The sequence below is a fragment of the Podarcis erhardii genome (assembly GCF_964252035.2).
Source record: "Podarcis erhardii genome assembly, chromosome: 6".
NCBI lineage: Eukaryota > Metazoa > Chordata > Lepidosauria > Squamata > Lacertidae > Podarcis > Podarcis erhardii.
Window position 1 is genome coordinate 52,840,593 of NC_138510.1, and position 14,752 is coordinate 52,855,344.

Below are 14,752 nucleotides of genomic sequence, written 5' to 3' on the forward strand. Positions count from 1 at the left end.
CTATGTTAAACCAACAAAAGCCAAGGAAATAAAGCCTGGAATGCTCTCTGGTTCAGGGATTCCCAATTGGTGCAAGCTTGCACACTGTTTGCTAGAATAACAAGGACATAGCCAAAATAGTGAAAGGTATACTACCCCGCCAACAGTCTTTGCAAAAGGATGGTTTTAAGTCACAGTTAAAGAATCAGAGGAGAAACAAGCAAGCAAGCACCAGATCAGCTCTCTCAAAATCATACATGTAAGTGGTACTATTCCTTTGCATCTCTGTCTCATGAGAATCCATCATCAGACAAAATAGGGAGTGTGAAAATCAGTGTTAGAAATATTCACTGGCATTACACACAATTTCCTTCCCAAACACATACCAAAGCATTGTCAGATCAAAGGCTTCTTGTCTGTGCCCAAGCAAGTACAAAAACAGAAAAGCTACATAGGCATCCAGCTACTTGAACAGATTTGATTTCATTATGTAACAGAATCACAGAATTGTAGAGTTGGAAGAGACCATGAGGGTCATCTAGTCCAACCCCCTGCAATGCAGGAATCTCAATGCAAATCCAGAAGTTTCTATTCTGTGTGGAAACAGAAAATAATAGCACACAGAAATGCAGAAACCATAATGCTTTTTGGATACTTCCAAAAGGCTGGAATTCTATGTGTTTTCCCTAAGCCCTTTCACAATGAGACACAAATCTATATTTCTTTTCATCACCTAGTGTTTGGTATCAAATTCCAAAGCTCTATTAAAACCTGGATGAATTGGGGAAATTTTTTAATAATTTTCACATTTTATGACATTTCCTCATTTCTGGTTGAAGAAAATGACAACCTCACTTGAAATGTAAAATTCAAGCTTTTCATGTTTCATTCCCAAGTTGCCCACTTGCAGCTAAAGAAAGCTGCACTCAAGTCCCCTGGCACAGGATAGATTTAGACCCTGCGAAATTGCCCCCCCCCATTGGTTGCCCGTCACTGTTTCAGTGGAACACGGCTGTCAAAGCAGGCAGACTGTCCCGTGAGCACAAGCAGCATATACAGGGCTTCAAATATCAAGACAGAGACCTTGACTGGACTTAATGAAAATTCGCAAGGATACGATCATAATGCCCCGGGTTGCTAAGGAGACCGACTCCCATCTCAGACAATTGGGAACTGAGCTTCTCCAGTCAAAGCTGAGTTGACAATCCTCTTGTTGAAAAGAATTTAACTCCCTCTCTAAGACATCATAGGGCTCAGAGAGGAGCAGGCCAATGGTATGAAAAGGGAGACATTTTGAACAGGCAAGACTCTCCTTGCTGTAAGCCCAACTGCCTCCCCTCTCACACAGCAAGGCTGCACAGTTATGCATGATGGAGTCATCTAGCTCAGGTTGCCTTGGCAAGGCCTCTTATTGAGATGTTAATAGAGGGGAAAGGCTGTGTAGACAGCTCTCTCTCTCCCTTTGCTCCCTATCCCTGCTACACTGACACAGCTGCTTCCTTTCCAACAGCTCCATTTACTGCACAGCAGTGCTAGCATGAAGAGCATCTAGGATTCACTGGTTTACACACTAGAAACACAGAGTGTTGTTGGGATTTTAAAAAATGCACCCCAAGTTCAGGTGCAGCCCTTGCAAAATACCTGTGGTTTGCCATCGCAGAGAATTGCAAACTATAACTTTCCAAGCTGAAAGTTTCTCGATATCTTGATCCCAAGTGACTCTAAAACAAATGTCATGGAAAACAAATCAAGAGCACACTCTCTCGCATACTGTTGAACTTACCCATGCTCCTAAGCTGGCTTCATTTGTGATGCTAGGCTGTAATTTCAGGAGATACATAAAGTAAACTGCTCACCTCTATATTTTCAAAGGGCAAGTTCTTTATACCAGTATGCTTTGGTGTTACAAAATCTTTTACACTGGGAAAAACTGAAATCAATTAGTCTGCAAAGAACTTCCAGAAGCATCCTCTTAAGACATATGGCAAACAGGCAAACACCCTCACCCCCTCCTCCATCACCCTTTTAAACAGGGAGCTTGAGGAAGAGTTCTGTGTTACTCAAAAGCTCGCTTAATGTTTTGTGGCTTTTATTTGGCCTAATAAAGGCATTCTAATACTGCTCTTGTTTGGGCTTATTAAGAAACAAAATTTGGCTGCTTTCAACATCTGTTGGGCTGAAAGAATCCGTGAAAGAGCAGAAATCTCATTCTGGATGTCAGATTCCAGCAAAACAAGGGAAACGTATTTTCCAGCTCCAGGATGACAAAAGCTTACCAGGGCTGGAAACATTTTAAATTCAGTATCTATAATGCAGGATTTCAAACACACACTGATAATTCTAAGCTCCCACTAGGGCCCTGCCCCACAATAGAGCAGTTTGGCCAGATTTTACCACAGGAGTGGAAAACAAATTGAAGACGTAAAACACATTTTGTGGGTGTTCCTTCCACTCACTGACAGATGTAATACAGCCATTTGGAAATTACTTGCAAATGCTTTTTTGTGCACATTTTTAAAATCAAACTATAAAGACTGCCAACAGAAGAATTTTGTGTTTATTTTATTTCAAACTCCTTTCTGTTCCCCCACCCCTGTCAAGAAATAAGCTTATTTTCTTATGTGGTAAGCATCTGATTTCCTGGCAATTTGATTTCCAGTTTTGAGTACTGTATCCTTATAAAACTACAAATATAACATTAGCCTGTATAACAGCTTTGATGCTAGCAGTCACCTATGTAAGAATGTATCGGATAGAGTGGTTTCTAATGGGAAACACATTTATTGTTGCGAAAAGGACAATCTATATTTTCAGCACTGTGAAAGTAGATATCTTCCGATCCTAAAATCTGCAGCACTCACCTTATTAACAAGTCACAAGTGATTTAAAGGTATACAAATTGGCCAATGTGAACACAAAATCAGCCTCTATGTTAATCATAATATATTTAATGTCCATTAAATCCCGCAACTCAAGCTTTGTTTAAGAGCCATAGTCAAATTTCAGGCTGTAAAATCAATACAAAATAAAATACAGATATCAACAAAGACATTACGAGACAGAATAGTACAGTGGTACCTCGGGTTACATACACTTCAGGTTACATACGCTTCAGGTTACAGACTCTGCTAACCCAGAAATAGTACCTCGGGTTAAGAACTTTGCTTCAGGATGAGAACAGAAATAGTGCTCCAGCGGTGCAGCGGCAGCAGGAGGCCCCATTAGCTAAAGTTGTGCCTCAGGTTAAGAACAGTTTCAGGTTAAGAACGGACCTCCGGAACGAATTAAGTACTTAACCTGAGGTACCACTGTATTTATTGCGCTGAAAAACCTGTAAGATATCTTGTAATTATTATTATTTTAATAAGTAACGAGGGTGGTCTCTTTGCTTAATAAGTCTAAGGAAAATGATGAAATTAAAATTGTCATGCATGGGCAGAGTTGCTGCTATTAGAATTAATACACTCCTGAGGTTTCTTTTTGTCTTTGAACATGTGCCAATTAGTATACATGCACAAATACTGACAACTTGGCAGGAAAATGTTATCTAATTTTAGTTGGGAGGGTAAATGATAATGAGTTTCTTTGCAGAATTCAAAAGAGAAAGAGAGCAGCCTGCCCAAACTCTTACTATTTTGTCATGGCACTGAAAATGACACATTAAATACATGGCACAAGCCCATTGGAAGATATTCCATTCTGTTCCATTTCGTACTGTTTTACGTGTTTTGCAATTGTAGTGGTTTTGTTTTTATAATGGTATATTCAGTGGCTCCCAAGTGGTTTTCCCCACGGACCACTTAAAAATTGCTGAGGATCTTGGTGGACCAATTCATTATTTTTCTGCCTCTTGTAGCAATCACAATATGCCGTGATAGGCGCTGTATGGTTTTTATTTGTATCTTTATTGCTTTTTTATTTCTTATATTGTATTGTATCCTATTACAATTTGAATTCCACAGAATTCTATGGAATTCAAAAGGCAAGTGAGTTCTTCACAGACACAGTGCAGACCACCTGAAGGAAGCTTGTCCGCAGACCACTTTGGGAACCCGTGGTATATTTTAAGAAATTGTGTGTTTCTAAGAATACAGAAAACCAGACAGTAACAAGCTCTCATTATTGAAATACAGAATGGAGAAATGGGAAAAATATGAAAACAGCATTCACCGATTTTAAAATACTAGTTGTTAATTGGAACGATTCCAAAAATGTTATTTAGAATTCACTGTCAATTTGCTATCTTATTAATTACTAGTATGAAACAAATCTTTAAGTGGAGAAAATATGCTTGAACAAAATTGTTGCAGTGCCTGAGTGGGATAAAATCTGTACTAAATGTTTTGATATGCCAGTTAATATTAATATGAGGGAAACATTATAAAATAATAATAGTATTTGAGCCCCAACAAACTGAAAACGATGATTATGTCATTCATAAATGCTGGAGATGTGATCTATTGTGTGATAATGTATCATGGAAATGTTTTCCGACATTACAACGTACCTGCTTTACTGGATGGAATGGTGAGAGATAAACATCACATGCTCACCTCTCCTTTATTAATGGTGGGTGGAATTAAACTGGTGCTCTTAGGTTCATGCTAGTGGAAGAGGAGGGGAGGTATTTTTGCCTCTCACAAGCACTCTGCAGCTCCCACTGAAAAGTAGCTCCAAGGAGTTGGGGGACCCTCCAGGACAGGGTGAAGAGTGGCACAAGGGGCTATAGGGAGAAGGGGGAACTGGCAAAAACCACCTCTCTGTGCTGTTAGCGGACACCACTTGATCGCTCCTATGGCAGAGCATGAGACTCTTAATCTCAGGGTCTCGGTGGTGGGTTCATGCCCCACGTTGGGCAAAAGATTCATGTATTGCAGGGGACTGGACTCGATGACCCTTGTGGTCTCTCCCCACTCTACAATTCTAGGATTCTACATGAGCTCAAAAGCCCTTTCATGAACAAAAGGGCATCACAATTGGAGGTGGACAATTGATTAGTTGCTAAAAATGGGCACAGACAAAAAAAACTACAATTTAAAAATGGTTCTCCAAAGAATGGCACATTGTACAAATGTCTAAAGTTACTGAGATTGTGAAACTTGGGATAAGGAAGCCAACAAATGGAAACTTTTGTCAAAACATGGCATCTATTCATTAAATTTGGAAGGCTATGTATACATCTCAATATGAATGTTTATACAGGTTTTTAAGTTCAGTAGCATAATTTATGTTCTTTTTTTGTTTTGTTTGAAAAGCTTTTTAAAGAGTTTTTAATTTTTTTAATAATGAAAAAGCTATCAACCACAACAAAACTGTGATGCATCACAAACCGTTTGACTTAGAACTGAAATTACAACTAGGAGTTTTGATCGGCTTCAAGCAAATCCAAGTAGCTGAACTGGTCTTCTCTGGAGAGGAAGGGATTTAGCCCAATTTTGTGATACTAATGCAGACACAGCCATCTGATGCTAAAATATGTTAATGTGTTGACCAGGTGTGATAGAGAGAAAAACGGGTTGGGAGTCTGACTTTTGAGAGAAATGGGGGGGGGGCATGGAGAAGAGGAGTGATGACCAAGAAGTTGGGGGGGGGTAGATTACAAGGATTTAAGTCTTTAAAGCAGAGACCACCTAACAAGATGACTCTGAAATGCTTCTAATTTCAGTAAAGCCGCAACCCACCCCCTCCCCTCCCCCATGCCTCCATTGTAAACAACTAATCCCAGCAGAAAACAACAGAGAGTAAAATGTATACTCATTCTGCAGCATTCCAGGCCTTGCTTTATCTTTTATTTATTTTTCTAAGAGGTCAGAGATTGTTTGAAAGAAGGGGGAGGGAGGGAGGCAAAGACACAGGCCATCTCTTGTGTGGGCTTGAAGGAAGCTGTTTTAAAGGCAATGTCCAAGAACATACAATCTGGAGTTTTTATAGCAGAGCAATCCCAGGCCTCATTCTCTCTCTCCCCCCCCCCCCATTTTGTGGTAAAGCTACACAGCTTTAAACCAAAGGACAGGGTGGTCGATTACTTCGGAAAGAAATGTAAAGAATTGGGAAATAATTCCTTTTCCTGTTGAAACTATAAATAAGGAAGGCTGATTTACACAGTGCCAGGACTGCTGACTTTCAAAGCTTGCTATCTGTCTATAAATCAAGTGCGTTGAGGGAAGTTAACTCTATACTTAAAGAGCGAGAGAAAAGCAAAGCCTCCACCACCTAAAGGTAGCGAGAGAGCCAAGGAATTGTGGTCTTCTATTCTCTTTAGCCCCAGAAAAATGCATCTGAGTGAAATCAAACATAGTGTGGAGGAGTGGGAGAATGGGAAGGGTGGGAGACTAAAATCTGCAGCATTCAGCACACAAGGAACAGGCTGCAGAAATCCAAAACACAGCCCATAATTACAGGCTACCCGCCAATTATTTAGGAGTCAGTGATTAAAGTAATGAACAGCCATGGAGGAAAAGGAGCTTAGATGACTGAGGTCAAGACCTCAAGCAGAGCGCCAGCTCTAGACTCAGCTACCCAAAAAGGTATGGATGACAAACCCTTGCCTTGCAGCCAGTCTACAGACATGGAGAAGCACAACACATCTATTCTTTTATGTGGTGCTTTTAAATGCCAGGGTAGTGGCTAATGGAGCAGCAGCCATCTATTATTTGACACAGGGCAAGGCTGGCAATGTGGCACACTTCAACAAGCCCTGGCTGGATTTTGAACGATGGCTTATGCTGCTCTGAAGAGTTGTGAAGGAATATGTGGTGAATCATTCAGCCCAGTAAGGGGACAGGAAAGTGTAATTAGCCAGAACTTGTAAAGTTTTCATCCTTTAGGTCAAAATTATTGCAAGTTTGGAATATGCATATTTCGTGTCGGAACCTGGGATAGTCTAGAAGTCTTGCAGCTGTATTGAACATTCAGCTTCTTAAAACAATCTTGATCAACCTGTCTCAGAGCTGGTGTCTGTGACTCCAGGACCTGGTGTCCTAGAAAATGCCGACATCTAAATCACGGGTGTCAAGACTGGCTCAACATTTCAAGGCTCCTGAGGGAACCACAGATCTCATCATGTATTGTATTGGCAGCCCCACAGATGTGGCAGGATATACAGTGGATTTATAAATTCCATACAAGGCTGGAATCTGCTAACTGGTATTGTGATGGGACTAGAATGTTACCTTTGACTGCTTTTTCAGGGCATGACTCTCAGGGACTATTGATCTATGGATCTGACTCGTTTCCGGAACTCAAAATTGCTCACTTAATTCACAAGTTTTCAAGGTAATGATGTAGTCAGTTTCTGGAAAAAGGTCTAATATAACACAGAGGCTGTTGGTACAATTGCTCCTAAGTGCTTCTCTACTCCACTCTGAAGCCACCCATAATTGTAGATTCAGTCAGTTACACTGCTTACAGAGAAGCAAAGCAGCAGGAGGCGTGACAATGCAAGTTTGAATCTGACCAAATATGCCACAAAGCCAATCAGAAGGGCTATAATGTGGCATAAAAATCACCAACACAGTTATGCCCAGAAGAGCTGTTCCAGCTGGTACAGAGACTATGTTTCCCATGTTTGAATATTATGGTATTTAAAGCTAATGTGGACTCTTTTTTTTTTTGCAAAGCAATTTGCAGATAAAATAATACAAGCTTACTTTGATTGTTGGAGCAGAATCCAAAACAGAGATGTCACAGTACCTGCTTGTCAGAACTGCTTAGATACATTTCAGTTGTTGCCGAAATATGTTTATATTCAGGAATTATTAGCGCAGTTGTCAAAACCCTGTCCCTAGGTTATTTCACAACTGCTTAACACAATAACATTTATTTCAGCCATGTATTTGTTACAGTGTTTGTGTTACTGGAACATCTTATCTTTGATCATTGGACCATGATGGAAAGGTGTTTTATTCTTCCTCATGTGGTCAGAACATTACTTTTGAGATTATGTCCCACAGACCTCTGGATCAAATTTAAGCCCAAACACTCATTGCACCTGCATGCACCTGCACTCTCCATCCTTTCACTTTTCTGCCTAAGAGCAGAACAGATTTCTTTTTTAAAAAAAACACCTGTTCTGAAAACAGCATGAGAATTTCTTACTGTGGCCACTTGCTGAATTCAATAAGGCAATAAAGGCTATGGCACTGTTTTGGGAAATAGCTTAATGTTTGCAGTAACAGCAGACCCCATCACCTTCTACTCTCATATAAAGTACCTCCAGGTTTCATATGCTTGATTTGGGGGATTATCCATTCAGATAAGTTCTCTTCAGATTTAGGTACCATTCTCCAACTTTAAAACAGAGTGCAACAGCCTTATGACTTGGAGGAGGGGAAGAGAGAGAGAAGTCATGTAAGTGCTAGTATATTTTCATTACTTCTTGCAATATTTTCAGTTATGTACCTTCATCGTTGCTTCCAGCAAAGTGCAATGAACAGTTTTGTAGAACTCTTCACTGTAAAAAGCATCATGTAAAATAAGGAAGGATAGGGGCAAATGGTACAAATGTCTCAATTCTTCAAGCGGGGACTTGGTCTTTTGGCAGGGCAATAGCATCACCCCCTCTCCCATTAAATCCAGTGGGCATTCCTACAAGCTTATGGGCCATTATGCAATGGTTCTGGGTGGTCTGCTAACTAGAGTCCTTCATAATGGTGAAGGACATGTAAGGTGTCAAGAAGCGACATTCTCTATTAGTATAACGCAGTGCAGAGCTCATCCTGGAGCTCCAGAGGCATAGCTGGCCAGGCCCAACGCCAAAGCAAGCATCTTGCTGGCTGTTTCTTGTCTGTCTTTGGCAAGAGCTGCTTTGGCGTTAAATATAAATCTTATATGTAGAATATTTTTGTCCTTTTTAAGTGGTGGACATCTTCCACAAAGCCCACTCAGTATAAACAGGGAGTTCCAAATTCGTGCTGCTTCAGTTTTGTGGGGCAAATGCTTTCTCCAGAACAGAAACAAATTCTGGTTCACATTAATGCCAGAGCACTTTGTTCAGCCCATACTGCCTGACTGATGGCAAAGTGTCCTCCAGAAAGAATCCATCATTTATCACTGGACATAAGTAGCCTGCATCAGTGTGTCCCATATGATCACCCTTAGTCTAGCCCCACAAGGAGCATGCCAAACTGGCAACTGAAGAGGAGGCATTCCTGTGACAGTTACCATCCTAGGATGCAGACCACCACAATATAAAATGTTTTGATCATCTCCACATGAGTTCCACATTATTTGCAGCTTCGCAACTATGAGGTTGGAAACAACTTCATTTTCTCATTCCTACTCAAGAGGGATTATGTTGTAAAATATATTTTATGATGCCACACAAATATTGCCTTGGCAGCAGGCTTGTTCCCTTGTACGTGTTATACAAGGTGGGGGTGGGAGAAAGCTTCTGTGCTTGTACCCCTATAAATCCCCAATACCACCCTGGGCTTAATTAGAACTTTCTTCAGATTGCTCGCAACTTTGTACATCAGGTGCTGATTTGGCACCATCGAGGAAACAACTCATAAACTTCACAATCAATCTGCAGTTAGCAGCCAACTCCTCTTGCCTTGCTGGTTGGGTTTTTCTCTCCCCTCCCCCGCCCTTGTACACATTCTCATAGAAAGTAGCATTAAATTGGAGACATGTGGTAGGCGGCAGCGGAGCTTAACTAGACACATGTGCTCTTTCTCCCATCAGCCTGCTGCCTGGAGAACAGTGAATGCATCTACATCGTTCACTCAGGCAGGTAACTGAAAAGGTGCTTTAGAAAAACACAACCACCACCAAGAAGCAGCTCATTTCCTAACTATGAGTGACTGTAGAAGGTCCCAGATATTTCTATCCCATTTTTCCATATAAACTATAATTGAGGCAGCTTACAAACAATCAAGAACAATAAAATTATGTAAGCCAGCTCACAGCAGCAGCTTCAGTAGGAGTAAAATCTTTATCTCCCAAAACGTTTCATTGAAATAAAGCCACTGCTCATCTGAAAGTGAACAGTGATGGGACCAGGTGTACTGGCCTTTGTAGAATGTTCCAGATTCTGGATGCCAAATATATCATCTAGGTTGTGTTCAGATATTGTTGCTTATTCCTCCCCAACCCTTTCAAAACTCCCAACATCTTATCCAGGCTCTTCCACCTCAACATCCTTGTCTGACCACACTGATTCCCATCACAATGATCCTTAGCATTTAAACTGAGCAATTCTCTTGGTGCACTCCACTGAATGAACAGGAGCTATACAAAAGGACAGAAGAAGAAGAAGAAGAAGAGTTTGGATTTGATATCCCGCCTTTCACTCCCTTTAAGGAGTCTCAAAGCGGCTAACATTCTCCTTTCCCTTCCTCCCCCACAACAAACACTCTGAGGTGAGGCTGAGAGACTGCAGAGAAGTGTGACTGGCCCAAGGTCACCCAGCAGCTGCATGTGGAGGAGCGGAGACGCGAACCCGGTTCCCCAGATTACGAGTCTACCGCTCCTAACCACTACACCACACTGGCTCTCATTGCTTTCGCAATGCCCATTCATCTTCAAGCAGCATGAGCAGAATTTCCCAATAGACTGTGCCCTGTGGCAAGGGTGCTATTTGGATTTTGTGCCTCAGACACCAAAGTGCCTGTTCACTTCCTCATACTTCCCTCAAGTCATCATCCCCACAAGTGACCTCCCTTGTCTGTTTTATCACATGATACCAAGCTTTCAAGTCACCAGGCCCTTCAGATCTCTACCCAACCCTTGTCCAAGATTTTATCCTCACCTGTTCCTTGAATTGACCTGTAAATTACCTAATTAGGCAAGTTACCTCATTTAACAAGTGTCTAAAGTATACAAAGAGGCATAGTGCTATTATTGAACAATACCTCAAGCGAACTTCATATTGTATTGTGCTTGTGAAGCTCGCCCACTTGCATTCCCCTTGAAGAATATGCAAGTCAAGTGATCCTCCACAATGACATCTTTTCAGATGGAGACCCTAGTCATGCAGCATATCTGCCTGGTTGGTGAGGACAGCAGGTGTGAGATCTCTGCACAATCATGTGCCATTAGTGTGTCTGGCTCACACATTCTGCGAGGTGTCTGTGAGGGGGAGGGGCTTCCACTGCCATCAAAGTGCAAATCAGGGCAGGGATTCTCTCTGGTCCCTTAACTGGGAGGGGACGTGTTCAAGCATCAAATGTATTTTTACCACACTACACAAATGGAGGCCAATATAGTCTAGACTAGTTCTAAAAATGCAAGAAAACTGCAGGAATAGAAGTCGTCTATCATTCCTAGATTGAGTGTTCTATTACCATGCTTATAGGCAAAAACTCCATGCCTTCACTTGGAAAAAAACAAAACAAAACAAAAAAATGGCCCAGAAAGTACTTTGTTGATTTTATCTTGTCTTTTAACACTTCTATCCCAATGGATTAACCATGCAGACTCAGAGGCAAACATTTTATATACAAACATAGCCAGCTTAAGCCCATGGCATCTTGGAATGCAGCCGAGCACATCCAGTGTTTTAAGTAATATGCTGAAAATAAAACTGACTGAATTATACAATAAGAGCAAAGAGCCTGCCAAACATGTTACTGTTACCAATGACATCAGTTTTACTCTGATGACATTCACTACCACTTGTCATTTGGCAAGCAATCTTCCCAGATGTGCTGTGCATGCCACATGATAGGCAAAGCCAGCTCAGTGCTGTGAGAACTTGGCTGGAAGTTCCCAATGGAACGGCTACAGTCTCCTGCCCATGTTATAGTAGCAAACTGAGTATTTTTAACATGGAGAATAATTATAAATTGCAGGGCTCTGTGACAAGTAGCAACAGAATCCCTTTTCAAGGAGTTGGTTGAGCATGAGACTAGACACCTAGACATTCCTATTAAACAATGCACAGATAATTTGTCAATTGAGTATCCCTGAGGTGTTTCCTCTACATTCCATTTACATGTCAAAAACTGAAATTTGGGTAAGACCTTGATGTTTCTGCTTCACTGTTTTTTCCAACTTAATGAAATTCAAAATTAGCAACTCCAAATGTGGATCTCTCTAGTACTATTGACTAAACTTAAGCTTGGGAATATGCAAGTTTGTCCTTTGTCAACTTTGCTTCCAAGATTGTTCCTTCCCCGTCCGCTGTCTGGTGTTCCATTTCCCTTGGGAATCAGGATACTTCTTGTGAATCTCCCACCTCTAACCATAACATCTATTAGAATCTGCTACATAACTAAGAGCCATATAGTGACCACCATTCCAATTCCCCACTTTCTACGTGGCTGTGGAATATCTAGGTTTAAACTCATGGATTTGTGATCCTGACACCCAGTTTGGCTCTGAGTGCAACTAGTTGATTCTGGGGTTCTAGAATCAACTTTAATGCTACAAAAAACAGAGGCTCACTTGCTCTGGTGAAAGAAGCACTAAATGGAATAATATGAATGGCATCTTGAAGCTATGCTTCTATTAAGATTTTCTCTCCCCAGCACCTTCTGATACTATGCAACAATCCTTGACTGGTCACAACAACTGGATTTCAGGCTGTAGAAACTCAGGCAGATTACCTACTGTTAGGGATGGTTGGGGTGGGCTGTGGGAGAGTTGCTTCTACTTAGCTGAACTGGCTTTGATGCAGAGATTGGCTATTAACTTACCAGCCAATCTCTGTGCTCACTTCTCATTGCAAGCCACACTCTTCCATTGGTTACATATGTGGCAGAAGGAGCAGAACAGAACCAATGAGACAGCTTGGAGCCAAGGGTCACCTTTCAGTTATTGCCAGGGGCCGTAGCTGTTTGCATGGTAAGCAGCCTAAAAACAAAAGACTTAAGTGTCAAACACTCAGAGGCATAAATCATGACTCCTACCTTGCCACACTTTAGCCAAAGTAAAAAAGCCAACGTCCCTTTCCCAGCTGCTGTAATGATTGAAGGAGAGCATGTGGCTACTGTGCACTGTGCATGGATACACCTGGCTGGCAACTGAATAGTCTCTGCAGTGTGGGGAGCAGTTTCTTCCTGGCTGCACAGCTCAGTGCAGTCATTTGTCACTGAGCCCTCGGGAATATCCACAAGGAAACATGGGCATTTTCTACACTCCTGCCTGTTACCTGATTTGCCAGCATCTCTCAGCACTTATACTCTTCTATAAATTACTTCCTTTAACAGCTTTTACCAGTTCACCCCGCCTGCTTGCCAAACCTGGTCAAGCATGCCTGTCATTCAGCACATATGGAACTTGCGTTAGTTTACTGCCTCCTGAATTGAAGGGCAAGCGTTGTAGTTAGGAAAGCATTAAGGAGAGAACTGATAATCTCACTTAGCTATATTGGATTCTTTTTTAAAAAAATGCTAAGGATTACTTAACCAAACTAGGAATCTAGACTTGATGTAAAAGAGAACTGGCTCATTGTTGTTGAGTTCTACAAAATAACTCTTTCTGTCATAGCAAATCAATGGGCTCATGCACGCTAATTAAAAGATAAACATTATTAAAGAGTTGCCTTGATGCAAATTCCAAACATCTCCACATTTCTTTATTGTTGAAAACAGCACTGTAGGTTGAACACATGCAGCCAGATAAAAACTCTCAGGTGAGAAAGTGAGCTAAACCACAACTCTAAAGAGAAGATCCTAGCTGTTATTTGGTGCTGAATTCCTGATTCATTTTATGAAGGCCAAGCAGCACAAGGGCTATTTTGGGTTGATGGGATTTCACAAATACCTTAGAAGAAATACTCAATCTAACACAGAGGAGCTCTATCAGAAGGTGAATCATGGACAGCAAAGCAGATGGGCAGTGGAGTTTTAAAATATTCAGTATTTAGAATAGTGTAGGAAAATATTATTTAATGCCACAGCAGAAGGTGCAGAATAATTTCACACATGAGATATTCAGAATATTTCCCCACCCAATGAACAATCAGCTTTTGATATTCATTGTTAAATGTAGTATTTAAAGCACCCAGATCCATTTTGTTTGTCAAATGCAGGGTGCTAAATCAGAATAATAAAAAACCTGCAGTTACTCTTTAAAATATTCCATTTGTTTATACACTGGAGATCCTTATATCCCAAGCTTTCCATTTTCACCAAAAAGCTATTTCTCTCCAAGGTAAAGCTCTCAACAGAATATGAGTGCCATTTATCAAGTGTAATTCATGGCACCAAAACTGTATGGGATCAATTTACAAATGAACCAAAGGCTAGCCATTATTTTTGAGCCAAAGGATTTATGATGTACTCAATGTCTGGCAACTGGGCACCACACTCACCTGTAGTTTCCTTTATTAAGTACAGTGTTCTCCAGAGATCTGACATCTTTTGCTTCCTCCCCTCCACCCAAGCATGTGGCTGTGAGAACCAACTTCACATTTTTCAGGGGTCTCACCACTCTCATGAGAGCTATGAGTCAATGTCAAGCTTAAGCAAAAAGGAGTCAATAGCTCGTAGGGTTTCCTATTCACTAGTGCTCACAGGAGGCTGCTCTGTAAAGGGAGGTGGAAAACATTCATGGCAGCTGCCATTTAGGTAACCATTTGTTGTTATTTTTTAAAAGATGGAATGCTTCATAAATTTGCGTGTCACATCCCAGAAATGGCTTCAACCGGCCAGCTAAAGCAGGTGAGGGTAACCGATGGGTCTCAAACCCTCAGTGAGTTAGGGACTTCCCCTGCAAGCAAAGACAGGCTACGGTGGATTGAATGGACGGGACCAATAATGAATCCAATGGCCAAGAAGATGATTTCTGCACGTGCTGTAGATGGAAATGAGGGGAAGAGGGGGCTCAT

The 14,752-nt window shown here is 41.3% G+C and overlaps 1 protein-coding gene and 1 long non-coding RNA gene across 4 annotated transcripts in view; one reads left to right on the forward strand and one right to left on the reverse strand.

Annotated features, from left to right (window-relative positions):
- Positions 1-10,219, forward strand: part of LOC309343750 — a 33,768-nt gene extending 23,549 nt beyond the window's left edge. Inside the window, exon 3 of the long non-coding RNA XR_014157383.1 lies at positions 8,249-10,219. This is a non-coding gene — a long non-coding RNA (uncharacterized lncRNA). The remainder of the gene's footprint in view (positions 1-8,248) is intronic.
- The window catches only part of EIF2B3 (eukaryotic translation initiation factor 2B subunit gamma), a 99,171-nt gene that overhangs the window by 9,199 nt on the left and 75,220 nt on the right, over positions 1-14,752 (reverse strand). The window lies entirely within an intron of this gene.